Source organism: Pongo pygmaeus, chromosome 4 (assembly GCF_028885625.2).
Source record: "Pongo pygmaeus isolate AG05252 chromosome 4, NHGRI_mPonPyg2-v2.0_pri, whole genome shotgun sequence".
Classification (NCBI taxonomy): domain Eukaryota; kingdom Metazoa; phylum Chordata; class Mammalia; order Primates; family Hominidae; genus Pongo; species Pongo pygmaeus.
In genome coordinates this window covers 25,854,106-25,878,851 of record NC_072377.2, presented here as the reverse complement: position 1 = coordinate 25,878,851, position 24,746 = coordinate 25,854,106, and positions in this window count along the sequence as shown.

Below are 24,746 nucleotides of genomic sequence, written 5' to 3'. Positions count from 1 at the left end.
TTTTACTGTTATTGTTATTTCTTTCATTCTTAGATAATTGTTAGCAATTTTCCTGGACCAATTGTGTAGATCCTCCATTCTCTACAATGCTCAGACACTGAGGTCTTTGGCACCTTGTGTGTGTCTGACATAGAGGGATTGGATTCTTTTGTTTTGTTTTGTTTGTATTTTTTTGTCCAGTGTTATAAGGATCATTCCTGGCTCAGTACTCTTTACTGGCCTGGCAATAATTTGTCAGAAGTTTTCCTTAATTGCCTTGACTGTATTCTTTACAGGATGTCTGTGAGAAGGCAGAACTTCAAAATTCAGAAAGTTTTCAACAACTTTAAATTTTATTTTTATTATTATTATTATTATTATTATTATTTTTATTTTTATTTGCTTCTACTGGTCTTGAGGTCACCCAGAATGGAATTGCAGAGACCTTCTCTTTTATTCAAGTCTTTCCTGGAAATGTATATGGCGTTCTCCACGCAAACAGATTTTTAGATCTCCAAGAATATATAGTTTTTCAAAGTTCTTTGTGATTAACTACTTCTCTAGCATCTTAATTTAAATACTGTATTTGTTCTGGGTCTTGTTTACCTCAATTAAAGTCAGTTCTTAGATAGCTAAATTGTTGCCATTAGATTTCTATCCCTTTTGTTAATTCTCTAGGGGTAGACTTTTGTTTGTTTTCCTAAGCTGAACACTGAGTCAAATCAAATGGTCAACACACCATGTTAATGTATTTCCGGGAGCTGAAAGTCTGGGCAAAATATTGATTGTGCTTTGAAGGTAGTAACTTCACAATGGCTTCAAAATAGGTCAATCTGCTCTGTTGATTGTAAGGCTGAAGACTTCTGGACTACTCAACAGGGAACTCAGGAGAGAGAGAAGATGGGCATAGCCCTGAATCAAAACATCACAGGCTTCTTTTTCTTACTAAGGTTAAAATATTTCCACTGGATAGATTATTTTCTTTCAGTTCATTCTGTGAATTTGCTCAATTTCCAGACTTCTCAAATGGTTAAAACTAGTTGTTTTGTCCATATTTCCGTTTATTTTGTGGGTGAATACATTTAACACAGTCCTGTTTTGTCATTCAGGAAGTCAGCCTTTTTCCTTCATTATTAAAAAATAGGTATGTAATTGTTTCCCACTAAGTGTTATACCATATACAGCAGTTTATTTAACGACAAAACCTTAAGCAAGATAAAGGCATAGACATAATAAAAGTTACCAATAAGGGAAGATTTTAACGTATGTCTACTTGTGCCACACGTTCTCATTTTTCTTATGCGTACATATGAAGGTTAACATTTGTATGAAATTGACCATAAATCAGGTATAAATTAGAAAGATAGAAGGAAGAAAAGAAATTATCAATGCAATTCTTGACTACAAAATTTATGATGATCAGGCTTCCCCCCACTGACATGAAACATTGACTTCAGGGATACATTTCCATTGATTTTAGGCTGTCAAAAATGTTGTTTCTCAGTATGTGTGTAGGGCAAGTGTTTTTCAGTGACCAGGAGTCTAACTACTACAGAATTGATTACAGACATAGTATCTTTAGCTGCCCCAGTTATTGACCCATTCATGGTCTCCAATTGCCAGCATATACAGATGGCTTTAGTGACATAAACCAGGTGCTAATTTTGTATAACTGAAGTTATTATACTGAAAAACCTTCCTGGTCAATAAAATCTCTGTATTATGAGTTGCTAAGTTTCAAATGTAATTTTCAAGTACATGTATTTGAATTCACATTATTTAGACCTAATTTTGTTATCTCTATTTATCATTTTTTGCTGTGACGTCCTCCTAATATTGACTATAATAATTTTGAGTATTTTAACTATATGATTTTTCTATCATATTATGTACACAGTTGAATAAAGTCAAATTGGACAAATAATTTGCATTTAGTTAAAATAATCTACTATAAATTTTGAATATTTTATTTATGAAGCTATGCAGATATGCCAAATCAAATCAACTTTGATAACCCAATCATTATTTTTACGAGATTTCCATATGTACAGAAATAATTTTTAAGAATCACTGGCTGAAGAAAGTGACATAATTGAAAGCATTATTTTGAGTCATATTTTCTGAGATTGTAGGATAACTTGGAAATGATTCTATAAAGTAATTTCAACATACTAATAATCTTTACAGTAGCAAAAGTGATCTTTGTTTAGAATATGTGGTACCAGTTATCATTGCATTTTTTTTCAGCTCCAAATTTGATCTTTCTATCTGTTCTTTGATAATGGAGCAGGACTTTCTAATATTTCTTCTTTGCCTTCCAGAAAATGTCCTTGTTGACAGACAATACTGACAGGACATCAGGAGAGCAATTTTTCTTTTCTCTCCTGTTCTGGTATGCTCATCTAGCTGTGCCTTTGCACGGTAAGTGACTTTTTCCAACAGTAATCCCGCAGCCAGCAGCAAGTGGCAACTCCTTATGACCAACTTTCTGTAGAACACATACCTCTCTTTCACATAGTTTCTGGTGGTAGTTAGTGCTCCTGTGTAACACTTAGGACTGTAATTTCAGTTAAACTTCTACAGTCAGCTCTTGAGTTCCATGGACATCCCTGCTTCCTACTTAGCTATCAGCCTCAAAACACCCTTCTCAGGAGTCTTCACTGCAACCCTTTGGCAAGGAAATGAGTTCCATTACTGAATTTCAAACAAGTTAACCGTAATCCCCACAAGGAGCTTAGTAGCTAATTTTCCAGCATTCCAGAGCTTATCATATTACCTTGCAGACTGTGGACCAGCTCGTGCTAGAGACTGTTAGCTAGCTTCTTCACCATCTTAAGGGGCTTCAACCATACCTTATCTAGTGAAATCTAAATCCCAGTCTTGGGGAGCATTTTTTTCTTCACAGATTATTTTTTCTTTTGGTACAGTCTTTATCCTTATGGCTTCCTTTATAATTTTTGTTTTGACGATTTCTTGTTATGTTGATTTCTTGCTAATAATTGTTTATATTAACATTTCTCATTGAATTATGTTACTTTATATTTATTGCACTTCGACTACTACAGAATTGATTACAGACATGGATCCTAGAGACTGGCCCACAGATAGGAGATTTTGGGACTTGTTTTGTCATAAAATTTGCCTTGAGGGCAGTGCTGACCTCCTTACCAATAGGAAATAGAATGCTGGCGATATATTATATCACAAACAATTAAGTTTTCATTTGTGTTGTTTATGATAAAGTGGTAACTGAAGTATATGTCTTGAGAGTCCAAAGGGCTATTGCATTTTACCTTTACGGCAATCAGGATGACTGTAAGGCTGCATTTGGAATGGGCTCTTTTTAGTACACTTGACTGCTTACAGAGAAACACTGGCAAGTTCAGATAAATTAATTGTCAGATTAATTAAGTCACAGTGCAATAGCTGAAGATCTTTCATGACATCCCTAAAATAATCCAGTATTTCTTATAGCAACAGCTATGTTGTATTTTTTAATATATTTTAACAATAGTAGCCACAGCTACTATTGCTGAAAATCAAACACAAAGATTGATTATGGGTATTATAGAATTAAAAGTGCAGTTGAATTTACAGTCTCACAGAGTTTCTCATGTGAAGTTAAGGGTATTGTGTGGCAAGGAATCGGATCCTGAAAGTTGTTAGAGACAGCTGGTGTGACTCAGATAAAACTGGCACTATGAACTTCCAAGTCCCTCTGAGACTCACTTATCGGTGGAAGTCCAGAAGTCTTTTAGTGTCTGAAGTGAATAGGTTTCCTCTGCTTGGAAACCCTGTGATAACCTCAACTGGGGCAGATGTATTCAAAGAGGATAGCAATTTCTGTTAAGACCCACCATAAGCTTGTTCTGTTTCTGCTAGATCCAACACTATGATAGAATTAGCATGCTCAAAGTGTACATGAGTTAAACCAAGAGAAAATAGCATACATAACAAAATTGATTGATAAATACATGAGTGAGAAGAGCTTCTGAATCCATAAAAATCTTTGTGGTTGCTCTTGTTGTATGCAAGACTTACAAATCTTCTATGCCACCATTGGGATGGGCTCCCCAGTTTCAGGGGAGATTAAGAGAAGTCCTAGAATAGAAGTGACAACACTAATTCACCAACACAGATGGGCAGAGGAACTGTAAAGGGCAACAGAGGTGCGCTGATATTCAGCATGCCTTACCCCACAGTTATGCTTGATCATAGTGTCCCTGGAAATAAAATAGATGCACAGTCAACTACAGCAATGTTGGACATATATGGCAGAAAACTATATATACATATAAGCAAACAACAACTTAAGTTCTATTAGCCAGAAAACTTGGTTTGAGGTGCCACAGTAGAGATTTGCAGATTCTTTACCAGGTTTCACACCTGAGTCAATTCACAGAAACAAAGACTCTTGATTGGAAGCAAAGTTGGGTTTTGCACTTTTGCCATAACTTCACACTCTAAATCTTACTCTAAGTTTTCTCCAAAGGGACCTATGAATATTGCTAGAATGGCAGTCCATTGGAGAAAAACAAATACTTGGGCCTGGGTATGGTGGCTCATGCCTGTAATCCCACCATCTTGGGAGGCCGAGGTGGGCAGATCACAAGGTCAGGAGTTCGAGACCAGACTGGCTAATATGGTGGAACCCTATCTCTACTAAAAATACAAAAATTAGCTGGGCATGGCGGCAGGTGCCTGTAGTCCCAGCTGCTTGGGAGGCTGAGACAAGAGAATGGCTTGAACCCAGGAGGCAGAGGTTACAGTGAGCCAAGATCATGCCACTGCACTCCAGCCTGGGTGACAGAGAAAAACTATGTCTCAAAAAAAAAAAAAAAGAAAGAAAAGAAAATACTCTAAACATTCTGGGATAACTACACACTAGCTCGGAATTAACAATGAAAACCGTGACTCAAACATGTCATTGAGGCTCACTAGTTAAAACAGTATCATAGGAAGACTAGGTTATGGTACAAATGTGAGATAACTTCTTAAAATACAGAATTGGTCTTACAGAGGCTTTTGTATAGTACTATCTCCCCCATAGAAAGAATACAAAATTCTGGAAATCAAGGAGAAATATTAGAAGTGACCTTTCTCAAGAGTACACCTAATAACCAGTTTGTAGATTTTTTTTTTCTTTCTGTTCTGGCCACTTTGAACTTTTCTTTTGCTGGTTTGAATGTCTTGGTTGCCAAAGAGAGAATTCTTACAGGACACAATAAGACTTTTATTGAACTCAAAGAAGAGACATAGCCATTTCTGGCTCTTTATGCCACTAAATCAGCAGACGGAACACTCTACTTGCTGGAGTGATTGATTTTGATTAATAAGGGGAACAACATGTAAACAGCACAATGATAGGAACCCGGCGTATTCTTCTGGTGACTTAATTTTTCCATTCCAAGTAATAAAGGTAAAAGGAAAATTGCAACAAACAAGCAAGATATGAAGACTTTTGCCATCAAACAAGCAAGATATGAAGACTCAAACTAGTCTAGAATTCAGGTTTGAGTTACCTTGTTGGTTAAAGAATCTCAGTCAGTTGATGCTTTTGAGGAATGTAAGGGAAATACCTAACGGATAGTTGCAAAAGAAGTCATAGCCAGGCGTGGTGGTTCACACCTGTAATCCCAACATTTTGAGAGACCGAGGCAGGTGGATCACCTGAGGTCAGGAGTTCAAGACCAGCCTGAACAGCATGGAGAAACTGTGTCTCCACTAAAAATACAAAATTAACCAGGCGTGGTGGTGCATGTCTCTAATCCCAGCTACTCGGGAGGCTGAGGCAGGAGAATCGCTTGAACTCAGGAGGCAGAGTTTGCGGTGAGCTGCAATCATGCCATTGCACTCCAGCCTGGACAACAAGAGTGAAACTCCATCTCAAAAAAAAAAAAAAAGCCATAGATACTATATTTTTCAATTAAAGAAATAGAGACTGTACTAGCTATTCATATTCTTTGATTTCCATATTGATGTGTTTATTTGCATACAGTAATCATTTTTCTTCTCTCTTTTCTTCCCATTTAAAAAGTAATAGAAAAGTCATTAAAGGGTGACTATCAATTTAGAATTTAGGTGAAGTGGGTTAGCACTGTAACAGAATTTGGGGCACCACAGCAATGTAGCCACAGCAGTAACGACAATGCCTACTAAGACAGTGTATCTTTTTATTGTGAGAAAACAGGGAGGATGGCTGATATGATTTGGCTCTGTGTTCTCACCCAAATCTCATCATGAATTGTAATTCCCACATGTCAAGGGAGGGACCTGTAAACCCTACGTGTAGAGGGAGGAAGGTGATTAGAGCATAGGGGTGGTTTCCTTCATGCTGTTCTCATGATAGTGAGTCAGTTCTCACAAGATATGACAGTTTTGTAAGTGTTTAGAAGTGCCTCTTTCTTTTCTCTCCTGCTACCTTGTGAAGTGGGTGCTTGCATTCCGTCCACCTTCTGCCATGATTGTAAGTTTCCTGAGGCTTCCCCAGCCATGTGGAACTGTAAGTCAATTAAACATCTTTCCTTTATAAATTACCCAGTCTAAGGTAGTACTTTTATAGTAGTGTGAGAATGGACTAATACAGTGGCTATAGCTTTTTAGGCAGAAGCATAGACTTGTTTATTTATGTAGAGAAGTTTAAATATGTGTAGACTGACATATGGAAGCTGAGTAATTGAATAGCCAAAGGTGCTGTGTTAGTTATTAACTGATGGACTCTCTGCTTGGTAACAATGTACCTGCACCTTGTAAATATATATATATATTTTGCCAGCCAGCATAATGTTAAGCCTTGAAGTCGTGAATGCTAAAGGATTTTATTTTCCTGGTGATATGGTTTGGCTCTGTGTCCCTACCCAAATCTCACCTTGAATTGTAATTCCCATAATCCCCACATGTCAGGGGGTGGGGGGACCAGGTGGAGGTAATTCGATCATGGGGGCAGTTTCCCCCAGGCTGTTCTCCTGATAATGAGCAAGTCTCATGAGGTCTGATAGTTTTATAAGCATCTGGTATTTCCCCTGCTTGGACTCACTCCATCCTGCCGCCCTGTGAAGAAGGTGTTTGCTTTTCCTTTGCCTTCTGCCATGATCGTAGTTTCCTGAAGCCTCCCCAGCAATAGGAAACTGTGAGTCAATTACACCTCTTTTATATATATATATATAAAAAACAATTACCCAGTCTCAGGTATTTCTCCAAAGAAGCATGAGAATGGACTAATACATCTGGTTCCTATAGATGTGCTATTTTAGTTGTGCTTCTAGTCTATTCTTTGTGTGTGATTTACCAGTATTTTGGTGGACAACAACAAACAGCAATTCCCCATCTTCTCTCAGCTCACCCCTCCCCACCTGGATGATGGCCAGAGGTAACCTGCACCTTCCAAGTCTGTGGACAACAAGCCCTCACCTCCAACGCTCAGGATTCCCAGAAGCTTTCTAGTGAATTTAGCCAGTGCTTTCAGTGGACTTTCCAGCAAGTCTACAGCAACCCACACAAGTAGCTTGCCTGCAAAATTTTATTAGAGTACCAGCAGGTAATTTTACACCTACCAGCTGCAGCTCTGACCAAAAATGATGGAAAACTTCACCATTCTTTGGACTTCAATGACTCTCTCCAAAGAGGTCTGATCTGATCCCCATCCTGCCTGAGGATTCTCCTCTTCAAAATGTGTTCCTTCCTTGGATGCCTGTGTTGAAACCTAGAGTAGCCTTTAGAGTTCTCTCTTTTCCTCCATGTAAGCAATTCCCGATTATTCTAATCGCCTTTTAATAACTCTTTTATTTCAAACTTTCTCTGTTCAAATACAAGGGGTGTTTGGATTCAATCATAAATGCATGACATGAATTCAGAATACATTTAGAAATTAAAAGTGTAGCACATCTTTGATATCATTCTTAGTTGTTTGAAAACAAAAAGAAAAAATACACATTTTCTTGCTCATAGCATGAAATACTTTACAAGATAAATATTAACATGTTTGTATAAAAAAGTTCCTGCTTGATATCTCATAGGGAATAAGATTTGAAAATGAAAGTTGTATGAAATTCCTGTTTCTAAAAATCTCTGCTCTTTACCTGAATGAACAATTTAGAGGAAGATAATTTTGATTATATAAGTCTGTTGGTCACAAGATTATTTTTTCACACTTGTTATAACTGAAGAGCCTGAGACTCATGATGCATCTTGTTCCTCAGTGTGTCAATCACAGCTTTAAGCTCTTTCTATAATGATCAGTAAAATGACTATCCTCTGTCAGAACATGCTTTGAATTTTATCTAGAGTAATGTACAATGGAATATAGTTAAGTAGTACATGACTTTGAGAAAAATAAAGATGTTAAAGCATTTAAAATAGTTTCTGTGTATGAGCAACAGGCATTGATATGATTCATCAATTAGCCATCAGATTTTGTCTTTAATGGGAAGGGGACATGCCCCTGGTCAAGGTGGCTATTCTCAGCTCAAGAATTTCCGATGGATTACCAGGGAGGGTTGCTCTCAGAAGCTGGAATAGAAAGCCCTTCATTGCTGGAAGCGTAGCTGGGTGTTGCATCACAGCATCCACGCAGTGAGTGAAGGCTGACGTGTGCTCTGGGGTTGGTCCTTAGGCTGCTTTTCATTATGGCATGGGTAGTCTCCCTTTCTCATGGATGGTTCCAGCCACAAACAGTACGACCCTCTCCCACAAATTCTGGAGAGACATCTTCTGACATTAAGCCCACAGTTCTGTGACCTTCTCCTGGCTCAATGTGTGTGTGTATGTCTGATCCTGTGTGTCTGAACATGTTTCTGGGGTGGCATTTGATCTGTGGAGAGGGCCTGCTGTTATGATCCGTCACTTGTCACTTATGCAACATCTCTAGGTATGGATGGATGCAGCCCTCTGTTTTAGTAGAAATATTATTTTAAGAGTGTTTCGGAATCTGCTTTTAGTGTTCAGTATAATGATACCTGCTTTCTACCATTTAGTGAGTTAATTTATCTGTCCTTCATACTTTCCAGAGCTATTATCTAATTATGTAGTTTTTATTTATAGCCTAAATTCTTTACCTTTTCTGTTATTCTCAGGATTCATAACTGACTGCGGGTGGCTAAAGCATGTGCTTTTTTTGCTAAAATGGAGGGTGTGGTTGATAGTTTTACATTACGGTGTTCATGTGTTACTTAGGAACTTAAAAATCTGTATATATTTATGAAAATTTTTAAGAGTAATTTTTAAAAGATTTCCTAAAGTTATTTGGACATCCTATGTTAATTCACAAGCTTCACAATTCAGTGATTTTAATTTACAGGAATACATTTTTTAAACTCAGCAATCACTAGTCATAAAACATTCCATTTCTCTAGAAATAAGTAATCTTTTTCATCACTGTACCTTTTTCAATTTTCTAACTTTCATAATTTTTCTATTTACTGCTCTTCATAAACAGCATTTATTTCTTCAAGCTATTCTTTGAACACCAAATGACTACAATTTATCTTTCTTTTATATAATATTTTGATACATTAATAATTTATTCAAATGGAATTTGTGTTATCCCTTAAGCAATTCACTTTTGTGCCTTTTTATCAACTTATGACTGTATTAGTTATCCTTATTTTGAAGCCGACAAATTGAAATTTCAGGAATACCTAGTATTCTTGTGTTTTACTTTATTGCATTTCACAGACATTGTGTTTTTTAAAAGTTCAGAGTTTGTGGCAACTCTGCTCTGAGCAAGTCTATTGACGCCACTTTCCAAAAGCCTGTCTGTACTTTATGTCTCTGTGTCAGCATTTTTCAGCAAGAAACTATTTTTAAATTAAGGTATATACATTGGTTTTTAGACATAATATTATTTCACACTTAATAGACGATAGTATAAACATAAACTTTATATGCACTGGAAAACCAAAAAAATGTGCTTAATTGCAGTGGTCTGGAACCAAACCCATAATATCTCTAAGATATATTTGTATTTAGTTTGAAATTCATGTCATTTTCTGTAGCATCATTTTCAAATAAATTGTTCATAAATAATATACTTGTTATTTTTAATATTGTCTTTCTATTCTGTGAAATTTGAAATAGAAGAACTCATAGCAAATATCTACATATTTTAAATGGCAGTATGTCTATAAAACTGACAATTTTAAACTGTTATTTCATCAATAAAATCCTTATTAAATGTCAATTTGAATATTAAATGTCAGATAGTGGGAATAAAGTTAGGGTATAAAGGTAGAAACTCTGTTAACAATAAGATAAGTAAAAAATAATGTAAATAAGCTTGGTGCCATGGTTCAGACGTGTAATCCCAGTACTTTGGGAGGACAAAGTGGGATCGCTGGAGGTTGGGAGTTTGAGACCAGCTGTGGCAACACAGTGAGACCCCTGTCTGAACAAAATATAAAAATAAAAAATTAGCCAGACATGGTGGTGTTCACCTGTAGTCCTAGCAACTTGAGAAGCTGAGGTGGGAGGATCACTTGAGCCCAAGAGTTTGAGGTTATAGTGAACCATGTCACTGCACCCCAGCCTGGGCAACACAGGGAGACCCTGTTTCAGAAAAAAAAAAAAAAAAAGTAAATGCTATTTGAATTTTCGTTGATGTAAATGGTACTTGATTGATAATTGTAAGCAAAAGTGTTATGTTGTCATTTTTGCAACATAATAATGTAACAGTTTTAATAATTATCTTCATAAGCACCTTGTTCTATTTTTTTTTTACAATAAGGACATTTCTTTTCAGAATATATATTTATTCATTTCTTGTATTTATATGTACTGTTCTCTTTAGTATACAAAGCATGAGACTAAATGCTGTATATAAAAGTGTACAAAAGTGGTGATCTAATACATAATATATGTATAAAATTGGTGACCTAATACATAGGAGCCTTAAGGGTCAAGCAGAAGTATAATGGAAGCAGAGAAGAGGTATTAAAATAAACTCAGTAAGCAGTAGACAAAGCTGGAAGACCAATAATTCATTTTATTTTCTAGATTAAAAATTACTCTATAGATATTTAGTTTCGCTTGCACAGAACAGAGAGTGTCAAGATGGCGGTAATAAGAACAACTTTCCCAAAGGAATGTGAGACTATGCGGCCTGAAGAGTGAATGAGGAGAGGGGCGAGTACACTGTGCTCTTCGCTGCTAACATTGGTCAGATAAAAAGCGACTTCAATTATGCCACTCTAATAATCAAAACCAAAAAGTGCGATCCCATTAGCAAACAGGAATCCTTTTTATAGTTTTTTTTTTCTTCTTCTTTTTGAGATGGGGTCTTGTTATGTCGCTCAGGCTGGTCTCAGACTCCTGGGCTCAAGCGTCCTCCTGCTTCAGCCACTCACACTGCTGGGATTGCAGGTGTGAGGCATTGTGCCTGGCCTGCAAACAACAATTTTTAAGAGTAGGAGTTTGCACACTTTCAAAATGTTTTGGGGTGATGAGAGTGTCTTGGAAGCAGATAGACGCTCCACGATCATGTGAATGAACCAAATGACACTTAATTGTGGGTGTTAAAATAATTAATAATTAATTTTACATATTGTAAATTGGACCTCAATTTAAAGCAAATGAAGATGAATGGAATATAAATATTTTGTCCTCTTGCTTTGGGCCAAGGTATCAAACAGCCGTAGCCAATATGCTCCCTTACATGCTTATTTTCTTTCAATATGTGCCACTGAATTTGTTTTAGTAAGGATTCTCCTTCCACCAGTGCTCTTTTTCCTTCAAAGAATTAAATTCCTGATAGAAACTTTGTAGGGAATTCTTGGCACTCTGCCCTTACAATCCTCTTGCTCATATTCAAAACAAGAAAAATACATCAATAAAAAAATGTTCACGCGCTTTTCTTCTTTTCCAGGTATTCATTCTGTCAGATGAAGCCACAAGAGAAATTAGATTTGTTACAGAGGAAATGAAAGAGAAATGAGGAGTTAATGTTCAGATTTAGCACACAGATGGCTCATTTCAGTCCCTAGAATAGCACTGTCCAATAGACATATAATGTGAGTCACACAGATAATGTTAAATTGTCTGGAAGGCATAATTTTTCAAAACTAAAAAGAAACATTAAATTAATTGTACTTAACCAAATATGTACAAAAAATTTCATTTGAACAAAAATATTATCCAGCTATTTTATATTATGTTTTTCATAAGTCTGTAAAATGTGGTGTATATTTTACACTCATGACACATATCAATTTCAACAATCTGCATTTCAATTACTAAATGGCCACTTGTGAGTAATAACTATTGTATTAGACATCAGAGCCCTAGAAAATACTTAAAATGCAAATGGTCATACATTTTTGTAAAAAGCGATTTAAAACTTATTTAAAATATTTAAGCTTCTTATATAAGAGGCAGGCCTGACTGCTTGAATGTTCAGTTTTATCATATAACACAGCTAAACACTACAATGTATAATGGAATGAGCAGCCCTCATTCTTCCAGGAAGCAGGGAAATCCTGTACTTTTTCTTCTGAAAGTCAGAAAGGTGAGAAAATTGTAGGAAACAAAGTGAGGGAAGCATGCAGTCAGACTGGTTGTATCTTGGCTACAGACTGCAAATTAAAATTCTGAAGAGGATGGGTGTTCATTAGGTTAACTGAAAACTTAACTGTAATTGTAAGGGTCAACCAGTGTGGTCTTATGCCAAAAGCATAGTTATGAAAAAGAAAACATTATGTGTATTACATGTGTAGACAAAAAGAATGATAACTCCCTGTCTTAATAAATACATTTTTGGTATTTAGTGGATATAAAAATCCCATATTTCTGTGAGTGATTAAAAGAGTCACTGAGTTGAGAGCCTTCTGGATAGAGGCAGTGGACATTAACCAAAAAAGCTAGTAAGCAACAACTCTTTATGCAAAGATAGCATGAAGAGTGTTCATTCGGAGATCTGCAGGTCAAAGCATGTTAACAAAGCAGTATCACAGTTCTTGCCTGAATCGTAAGACTGCAACAACTTAAGTTTTCCCTTTTTCAAGGGCAAGAATGCACATTACCTACAGACCTGGCCAGACTATTCATCTCCCTGTAGGGAGTCATCACTGCACAGAAGATAAAGCAAAGACCAGTGTTGAAATATCAACATTACTCTCTAGGTACAAACAAAACCAGGCAAGCCTCTTATTATTTACACACACCTTAAAACCCAAACAAAACAAACCAGAAACAGAACATAAACAAGAAGTTCTCCAAAGGAGACAGGCTCATAGACCAGAGAAATAGAGATTGTTTTAAAACCCAGAGACTAGAGTAAGTTCGTTGGTAAGTTAAATGTTCTCCCACAACCCATAGAAACTTAAGAAGCTGCAGCTTTTTTGCAGTTTTGTGTGTAAACTTGTCATCTTGTTATGTATCTCTATACAATTATTTTGCAAGATCCATGTTATTCTTTCCCAAATAGAGGAATTCAGGTCAATCCTTCCATTCAATCTTTATAAAAAAGTAGAAGAAACAGAAAAACAAATATTCATAAGGGATCCAATTTTAAGGCATCTTCTTGTTCTCTTTGTCCCACGTCACGAATGTTCACTCAGCATTGACCTTCCTTAGTCTCACAGTCCTTAAGCTACTCTACAAGGCTACATGGTAGAGGTACTCAGACACACACAGGACATTACCCTCAATACATTGCTTCAAAAATTAGATAGTCTTTTGTCCCTAGAGCCAGTCATTGCTCAAGCTTTCAAAGCCTTACTTTTAAGCAATCTATATTCCATAGAAACCACACCTAGAACTCCTTAAATGGATGAACTCTCCCACATTGCCCTTCATAAAGAGATCTTTCTGCAGCTGTTTGCACATACACTTACCCTGCACTTATAACTACCTCTTATTACACCCTGTCTTATCATTCACTCATGAGTTATCAATAATAAATGTCTGATACTAAGCACATACCAAAGTCACGCACTGTTCTGAGGAATTTATAATCATCTCATAATTCTTCAAAAACAATTCTTTGAGGAATGTAATACCATTTCTTACATTCTATAGATCGAAACTGAGTATCTGGAAGTTGAGTAGGGACTAGCACTACATTCTAGGCAGGTGAACTCCTACACCACGCATTTTGGTTTTCACAGTGCCCTGCAAGCAATGTCCTTTGCAAGTTTAGGTTTTCTTACTTCTTTTCCAGACTGGAAGTATTCATTCTTGAAAATCACTCCACTGATTTCAGACACTCTCAAAATAGTTATAAAATAATTTCCTTGTTGCATTTATGTATGTTGTTGCTTTAGAAACAAATATAAAATAAAACAAAACTGTGATCAATTAAAAAATAAATTAGAATAATAATGGGAATAACAAAGATAATTTAGTTACAGTTGTAGTCGAAATTACAATTATACGAGATATAATTTTAAGTCAATTTTTCAAAAATAGGAGAAATATTTTGATATTAATTACGTAGCCAAGTTTGAGTCACAGTTATAGAAGCAGGGATTCATTAGTCTCAAAATGTAAATTTTCAATCATTTTCTACTCCCTAAAATGACTTGTGTAAGATTAACTTTATTTGTTCCTTAATTTCTTAAAGGAAAACATGTTTAAGAAAAATTCACCACTGGGTCCATCATATCTTTGGTCTTTCTGTATTGAAAGGTTTTTGAAAAATGCCTTTATAATATTTTAATGATATCAGAATCTTCATGTCTTATGTTTCTTCTCCAGTAGTCTTCGGTAGGGTAATTATTTGGAGAATTAATCTACTTTATTCAAACTATCAAATGTAATGTTTAGTTGCTCACAATGTTCACTTGTTACTTTAAGCTTGTCAGGAAGATTTGGGATAATACTCTTGTTTGGTATTATTCTTTTTTGGAAGAATTGGAAACATCTGATTTTGGAAATGTCTCTATTTAGTCTCTATCATCTTGCAATAAATTTATTAATTTAATAAATCTTTTTAGATGGACTATGGTTAGCTTTCTTGATTTGCTCTATTTTAAGTTTGTTTTCTATTTCATTGTCTCTTGTTCCAGGTTGGATTATTTCTTCATTGTTCTTCAGATTTGATTTTCCGGTTATTTTTCTAACTTTCTGAAATGAAAAATTCAGTCTTTAATTTTCTTCTGATTTTTCTTCTCTAGTATATATGTTTAAGGCTATCAAATTATCGCTAAGCATTACGATAGCTGCATCATACAAGAGAGAATATGCCGTGGCTCCCATATTATCATTATGTTCAAATATTTTTAAAATTTTTATATGGTTATTTAACTTTATATTTATTTAGCAGTGTATACATTTTACTCTGCAAATTTTTTTTTTCTGGTTATCTACTTGTTTATTTTTAACTTAAATCTGATTTTTGTTTAAGTTCTGAAAAAACACAAAAGATTTTAATATTTTGAAATTGGTCATTTTCTTTATAAGTCAATGTGGTAAATGTTGCATAAACAATTGAAAAGAATGTAATTATGCAAAGTGTCCTATAAATGCCTATTAGGTCAAATTTAATAATTGTTTTGTTCACACATTTTACAGCCGCACTGATGTTTTGACTGGTTGTATTAGCTGTTGACGAAAATGTGTTAAAGTCCCACCACCAGAATTATGGAATGTCTGTATTTAATTTATTTCCATCAATGTTTATTTCATATATTCTAAATTATATTATTGGTTATATTCAAAATGATTGCACATATAATTATAAAATTAAAACAATAAATATTTTAGAGGGGGCTATAGAAAATAGATTTATGATAATAATGTGGGATAGATAGTTTTAAAACATGTTTCACTAAGCACAATCTGTTATAGGAAAACACAGGCTATAATAAAATTGAGAACACTTGTTCTTCAAAAATTACACTTAAGGAAGTAAAAAGACAAGCTACTAATTAATGAAAGATCGTCACTGTATTTATATTGATTTATTTTATACAACAAATGAACAAGAAAATGATAAATGATCCAAAAAGCAGAAAGAAGAAATGAGTATTTCACATTAAAGCATATTTAAATGGACAATAAGCATCCTTTTAAAAGATGTTTAACTCCATCTACCACCAGTGAAATGATACAAATTTTCACAAACAAGAATGGCTAAAATGAAAATGAATAACAATTCCAAGTTTTGGCAGGGATATGTACGTCTAATATTTTATACGCTGCTGGTGAGGGTATACATTTGAACAATGATTCTGGAAAAATATTTTTCATTATCTTCTAAAATTGAACATATGTGTATCCTGTGGCCCCCTAAGTGCATTTGAAGATATATACAAACAATGAATTAATACCCCTGTTAATTAAATTATATTTACTAAAAAGCTTATAGCTATACTATTTATAATAGCACTCACTTCCCCAAAATATACTTTATTCCCATCAAATTTGAATGTATAAATAAAATATGGTATATAGATACAATGAAATGCTGTAAAACATGGCTACCAAAACTTAGAATACATTATCTGTGTACAATCATGAAGATTAATCTCACTAACAAAATGCTAAGCAGAAGAAGTCAGACACAATAGAATATTGACTGTAAGCCACAATTTATCTAAAGAATGATTTAGGTAAAATAAATTTACTTGAAACTAGGACTATGGTGACACTTGAGATAGGTAGTGTCTGGAAGGGAGCATGAGATGGTAATTGAAATAGTAGTAGTATTTTATTTCCTAATGTGAGTTACGATTGTTGGTTGCACATGTGTGTTCAATTTGTGCAAATTAAGCAAATTATGATTGTGACATACACATTTTATTATATGTATATTAGATATTATATATGAAAAAAGTTAAAATACACAAGGCAATATCATCAGTGTTTCAAATAATAAATTATTTGCTCATATTAATTTTGGCAAGCATGTGGATTAATGAAGACAATACAAATTTTTGACAATCATCTTAGAGATATTTTCAGTACGATTCAGTTTTAATATAAAGCTTTTGGTTTTGTTTTTTTCCAGGATGGCAGATTGGAGGCAGTGTTAGCATGCCTCTCTCACTTGGACAGACAAAATAGTGTGTAGAGATTCACAGCATAAGATGCAATGCAGGAACTTAACAGAAAAAAAAAAAGAATCCATAGACCTTTTGAAGGCAGCGGCAGGCTGCAGCCTACTCCATGAGACAGGCAAAAATCTGTAAGTCCCAGAGTGTGAGACGGAGAGAGACTGCCTTCAGGATGTACATTCCCACCAGGGAACCTAAGAATTCGGGCCAAGGGAGAAGACCTTAACCCTACCCAGAGCTAGAACTGATTTAGGGAGCAGTGAGAAATGTAAACGTAGAAGCAGCAGCAAGAAAGGTCTTGCAAGTATTCCCAGTATCCAGTGTGGACTGAAGGAAGCCATTCTTTTATTATTATTATTATTATTATTATACTTTAAATTTTAGGGTACATGTGCAGAACGTGCAAGTTAGTTACATACTTATACATGTACCATGTTGGTGTGCTGCACCCATTAACTCGTCATTTAGCATTAGGTATATCTCCAAATGCTATCTCTCCCCCCTCCCCCACCCCACAACAGTCCCCGGAGTGTGATGTTCCCCTTCCTGTGTCCATGTGTTCTCATTGTTCAATTCCCACCTATGAGTGAGAACATGCAGTGTTTGTTTTTTTGTCCTTGCAATAGTTTGCTGAGAATGATGGTTTCCAGTTTCATCCATGTCCCTACAAAGGACATGAACTCATAATTTTTTATGGCTGCATAGTATTCCATGGTGTATATGTGCCACATTTTCTTAATCCAGTCTATCGTTGTTGGACATTTGGGTTGGTTCCAAGTCTTTGCTATTGTGAATAGTGCCACAATAAACATAAGTGTGCATGTGTCTTTATAGCAGCATGATTTATAATCCTTTGGGTATATACCCGGTAATGGGATGGCTGGGTCAAATGGTATTTCTAGTTTTAGAACTCTGAGGAATTGCCACACTGATATCCATAATGGTTGAACTAGTTTACAGTCCCACCAACAGTGTAAAAGTGTTCCTATTTCTCCACATCCTCTCCAGCACCTGTTGTTTCCTGACTTTTGAATGATTGCCATTCTAACTGGTGTGAGATGTATCTCATTGTGGTTTTGATTTGCATTTCTCTGATGGCCAGTGATGATGAGCATTTTTTCATGTGTTTTTTCGCTGCATAAATGTCTTCTTTTGAGAAGTGTCTGTTCATATCCTTCGCCCACTTTTTGATGGGGTTGTTTTTTTCTTGTAAATTTGTTTGAGTTCATTGTAGATTCTGGATATTAGCCCTTTGTCAGATGAGTAGGTTGTGAATGTTTTCTCCCATTCTGTAGGTTGTCTGTTCACTCTGATGGTAGTTTCTTTTGCTGTGCAGAAGCTCTTTAGTTTAATTAGATCCCGTTTGTCAATTTTGGCTTTTGTTGCCATTGCTTTTGGTGTTTTAGACATGAAGTCCTTGCCCATGCCTATGTCCTCAATGGTATTGGCTAGGTTTTCTTCTAGGGTTTTTATGGTTTTAGGTCTAACATGTAAGTCTTTAATCCATCTTGAATTAATTTTTGTATAAGGTGTAAGGAAGGGATCCAGTTTCAGCTTTCTACATATGGCTAGCCAGTTTTCCCAGCACCATTTATTAAATAGGGAATCCTTTCCCCATTGCTTGTTTTTGTCAGGTTTGTCAAAGATCAGATGGTTGTAGATATGTGGCATTATTTCTGCCATTCTTGATTATATCTCACAGGAGTCCTTGGGCAAGCCAGCCAACCAGCTCAGGGAGTAGTTGCAGGGTAAAAGATGCTCCCAAATGAATTTTGTGATATAACCTCATGTGGGGACCAGTTCCCTTGACTAGAACCTGAGGGATGAGCAGGAAAGTTGCTGCTGACACTAGTGTAGGTGCTGGGTGCCTGGCCTGCTAGCAGATGGGGAGGACTGTGGTCTTACAGCCGCCTTTGTTATCTCTGGAAGGAAAGGTTATGGCCTGGGGCAGGTTTGAGTTCTGCACACAGGCTGTCTGGATATTAACCCAGTGTTGTTAGCTGAGCGCTGCTGGAGTGAGATCTGCCTTGCCAACTGCATGGGAGTTGGGTGAGGCTTCCTGCCACCTGGTAGTCCCTATTCCCTTTCTGAACTCTTCTGTGTAGCAGAGGCAGTTCTACTCCTCTCTGGAACCTTACCCAAGTGGCCTGAGGACCAACCCCTGACCCTCACAGGGGCTGAGACTTGCCCCTCTCACAGAGAGTCAGAACACAGACCTGCCTAACCCTGCCCCCACCTGGTTGTGCCCTTCCACCCACCCTGGTAGGTTAAGACAAAAGACATAAACCTTTAGGAGCTTTACAGCCCCGCTCATAATCTGAGAAACCAGAATTCTTCCCCTGGACAACTTAGGGCAAACTTAAACCCCACTGCTACTACTGAAGCTGATGCTGTTTTGCAAGCATCACTTCCTGTCTGGAAACCAACCAACAGTCCATTATAGCATCTTTAGGTAGCCTAACACTATGCCTAGGGAGGAGAAAATGGCTCTGTGACCTCAGCTATCACCAGTACCTGTAACACCCTGGCTAATCAGAGGTCCCGAGTCTGTCCACATGACAAGTTCACTACTATTATAACCAGCATTCGAGAAAACCAGCACACTAAGCCTATATACAACCAAGGAATCTCACAGAGTCTATGTCACTCCCCTTCCACCCACATCAGAACTAGTGCTAGTACCCACTCGTGGAAGACTTGAAGACAGATCACATCTCTGGATTCCTTGCAGACACTTTCCAGCACCAGCCTGGAGTGTGGTAGTCCCACTGGGTAGCTAGACCCAGAAGAGCAATAACAATTACTGTAGGCTGGCTCTCAGGAACTCCTACTCCTAGGGGGAGAGGGAGAGCATTGTATCAGGAAGCAGCCTGTGGGACAAAAGAATATGGACAGCAGGCCTTGAGGATCAGATCTTTCTGCTGGTAGGAAGTTTCTTTCAGCAGAGACACAATTGCAGTGCTGGACACAGCAGGGAAAGTCTGCATGTCTCCCCGAACAGTCAGCCTATGGATAGCTTTCCTGGAGCAATTCAGGGTGATTTCATCCCCACAGGAGGAGCCCTTCCCAGGTTCAGTCTTGCACAAGAGGCAGAGTCACAATTCCTGTCTACTTGGAACATCAACATTTCTATAGACAAAAATAAGTGCCTGTCTGATCTCAATAGTCTGAACACTGGGACAAGAGTGAGACTAGGAGGCGGATAGCTTTCCTGCAGGCCTGGCAAGGGAGCTGAGGTAGCTCTCACTTTTCATCCGGATAAAACCTCGGTGCATCTAACTGAGAACTCTTCATCCACCTTCACTAAGGTTGGGACCTCTGACCACCACTGAGCATTACATATATGCACCTGCTTTAGCTGCAACTGGTTCCTGCCCAGGGATGCCTCCCCTGCTGGCCTGAAGCCTGAACCATCAACTCAGTAAATAAAATATTGAGGAAAAATAAAATAAATTAAACAGTACACACAATGGGGGAATGAGATAAGCTTCAAGACATTCTTGCCATTTCAAACCTATAGAAGACAGTGAATTTGCCCACACATTAAGTCCATAACTACTACAGAGAGCATCTGAGAAAGCCAGCACACAAAGACTATAATCAAGGAACTCATACAGTTTTCACTCCTAAAAGCACAAAGAACCAAATTAAGCCATAACAAACTATAAACATTAAAATTACATCCTTAAGAGGAGAGAAAAGAAATTAGAAAAAAAAAGTCATATCAAAAAATAAATTCAAAGATAATTTGAGAAAATAGTCTACCCAAATAAGGAACAAGAAGAGAATTCTGTAATATGACAAGCAGGTTTATTATTAAGCTACTTAAGGAGATAGCAGAGAAAGGTGAAAAGCAACATAAAGGAATTTAAAAAAATAGTATATGAATTAAAATTTCCCAGAGAGGTAGATATCGAAAAGAAAAACCAATGAGAACTTCTGGAAAGGAAAGACACACTGAGGAAAACACAAAATGATGTAGAAAATTTCAACAATAGATTAAAACAAGTAGAAGAAAGAATTTCAGGTCTTGAAGACAAGCCCTTTGAATTAAGCCAATCAGACAAAGATAAAGAAAAAATAATCAAAACAAATGAACAAAGTTTCCACGAAATGCAGAGTTATATAAATTGGTCAAACCTAAAATAATTGGCATTCTTGAGGGAGAAGAAAGGGCTAAAATTTGGAAAAGTTATTTAAGGGACTACTTGACAAAATCTTCCCTGACCTTGCAAGTTATTTAGATCTCCAAATAAAGGAGGATGAAAGAACTCTTGGGAAATTCATTGCAAAAAATAATCACCAAAGAACATAGTTATCAGATTATATACATTCAAAATGAAGGAAATAATTCTAAGAGCTATGAGACAAAAGCATCAGTAACATATAAAGGAAAATCTTAGATTAACAGCGTATTTCTCAGCAGAAACCTTATAATCCAAAAGAGATTGGGATCCTATTTTTAGCCTCCTTAAGCAGAATAATTGTCCACCAAGAATTTTGTATCCAGTAAAACTAAGCTTTTTAAAGTAAGGAGAGATAAAGTCATTTTCAGACAAACAAATGCTGAGAGAATTTGTCCCTACCAAACTAACTCTACAAGAAATGTTAAAATGAGTCTAAATCCTGAAACAAAAACTTAATATAAACCAAATAGAACCTTCTGAAAGCATAACATTCACAGGGTCTATAAAATAATAACACAATGAAAAAAAAACAAAGTATCTAGGTAACAACTAACATGATGAATCTAACAGTACCTCACATCTCAATATTAATATTGAATGTAAATGGTCTAAATACTCCACTTAAAAGATACAGAATGGCAGAATGGATTTTAAAAAATCACATACCAAATTTCCTCTTTCTTCAAGAGACTCACTTAACACATAGGGATTTCTATAAACTCAAGGCAAAAGAATAGAAAATATATTCTATACAAACACAAATAAAAATTTAGTAGGAGAAGCTATGCTTATATCAGACAAAACAGACTTTAAAGAAATAGCAGTAAAAAAGACAAAGAAGGATATTATATAATGATAAAAGAATCTGTCCAACAAGAAGATATTACAATCCTAAATTTATATGCACCTCACACTGAAGCTCCCAGATTTATAATAAAATTACTACTAGACCAAAGAAATGAGATGGACAACAAAAAAATAATATTGGGGGACTTTAATACTCCACTGACAGCACTAGACAGATCATAAAGACAGAAAGTCAACAAAGAGCCAATGGACTTAAATTATACCCTAGAACAAATGGACTTAACAGATATTTACAGAAATTCTTCCCAAGAACTGTAGAATATAAATTCTCATCGGCACTTGGAACATTCTCCAAGATAGGACCATATTATAGGCCACAAAACAAGTTTTAATAAACTTAAGGTAATTGAAATTGATATATCAAGTACTTTCCCAGACCACAGGGAAATAAAACTGGAACTCAACTTCAAAAGGAACCCTCAAAATTATACAAATACATGGAAATTAAATAATCTGCTCTTGAATGATTTTTGGATTAACAGTGGAATCAAGATAGAAATTTAAAAAATTCTTTGAAATGAATGATAATAGTGACACAAGTTATCAAATCCTCCAGGATACAACAAAAGCAACACTAAGAGCAAATTTTGTAGCATTAAATGCCTATATCCAAAAGTCTGAAACAGCACAAATGGTAACCTATTGTCACACTTCAAGGAACTACAGAAACAGGAGCAAATTAAACTGAAAGCCAGCAGAAGAAAAAAAAATCAGAAAGATCAGAGCAGAATTAAACGAAAGGGAAACTGGAAAAATACAAAAGAAAAATGACATACAAAAATCTGGTTTGTTGAAAACATAAAAGAAAGTGTTGGACCCTTAGGGAGATTAACCAAGAAAAGAAGAGATAAGATTCAAATAAGCTCAATTAGAAATGAAACTAGAGACATTACAACTGATGCCACAGAAATACAAAAGATTATTCAAGGCTACAATGAACACCTTTAAAAGCACAAACTAGAATATCTAGAGGAAATGAATTAATTCTTGGAAGCATCTAATCCTCCTACATTAAACCAGGAAAAAATAGAAATCCTGAACAGAACAATAACAAGCAGTGAGATTGAATCAGTAATAAAAAAAACTGCCAAGAAAAAAAAAATGTCTACAACCGGGTTGATTCACAGCTGAAGTCTACCAGATATTCAAAGAAGAATTGGTACCAAGTCTACTGAAACTATTCCAAAAGATACAGAAATAGGGAACTCTCCCTAAAGAATTCTGTGAAGCCACTATCACCCTAACATCAAAACCAGGAAAGGACATAACAAAAAGGAAACTAGAGACCAATATCCCTGATGAATATAGATGCAAAAACCTTGAACGAAACACTGACATCCAACAGCACATCGAAACAATGATATTTCATGATCAAGTGGGTTTCTTTTCAGGAAAAAAGGGATGGTTTAACATATTCAAGTCAATAAATGTGACATATCATATAAACAAAATTAAAAACAAAAAACCATATAATTATCTCAGTAGACACAGAAACAGCAGTAGATAAAATCCACTTATCCCTTTATGGTAAAAGCTCTCAACAAAGTAGGCATAGAAGGGACTTACCTCAAAGCACTAAAAACCATATATAACAAATCCACACCCAACATCGTATTGACTGAGGAAAAGTTTACAGCATTCCCCCTGAAAACTGGAAAAAGAATAGGATGCCCAATTTCATGACTTCTATTCAACATAGCACTGGAAGAAAAATAATGCAAGAGAAAGAAAGGGCATCAAAATTAAAAAAGAGGAAGTCACGCTGTCACTGTCCTCTGATGATATGATTACATACCTAGAAAACCCTAAGGACTCATCCAAATAGCTCCTAGATTGGATAAACATATTTAGTAAAGTCTCAGGTTACAAAATTAGTGTACACAAAGCAGTAGTACTGCTATACACCAACAACAACCAAGCTGAGAATCAAATAAAGAATTCAATCCCCTTTACAAAAGCTGCAAAAAACCACAAATAACTAGGAATATACTTATCCAAGGAAGTGAAAGTTCTCTACAAGGAAAACTGCAAAACGCTACTGAAATAAATCATAGATGACACAAACAAATAAATGGAAACACATTCCATGCTTATGGATGGGAAGAATCAATATTGCAAAAATCACCACAATCCCCAAAGAAATCTACAGATTCAATGCAATTCCCATCAAAATACTATCACCATTTTTCACAGAAGTAGAAGAAACAATTCTAATATTCATATGGAACTAAAAAAGTGCCCCAATAGCCAAAGTAATGTAAGCAAAAATAACACATCTTGAGGCATGACATTACTGGAATTCAAATTATGCTACAAAGTTATAGTTATCAAAACAGCATTACACTGGTGTAAAAACAGGCACTTAGACCAATGGAACAGAAAAGAGAACCCAGAAACAAAGCCAAATACTTACAGCCAACTGTTCTTCAACAAAGCATACAAAAACATAAACTGGGGAAAAGAAACCGTATTTAAGAAATGGGGCTGGGTAACTGGCAAGCCACTTGTGGAAGAATTAAACTGGATCCTCATCTTTTCCCTTATACAAAATCAACTGAAGGTGGATCAATGACTTAAATCTAAGACCTGAAACCATAAAAATTGTAGAAGATAACTTTGAAAAAACTCTTTGGGACACTGGCCTAGGCAAATAATTAGTGACTAGGACCCCAAAACAAATTAAACACAAACAAAAATAAATAAATGGGACCTAATTAAACTATAAACC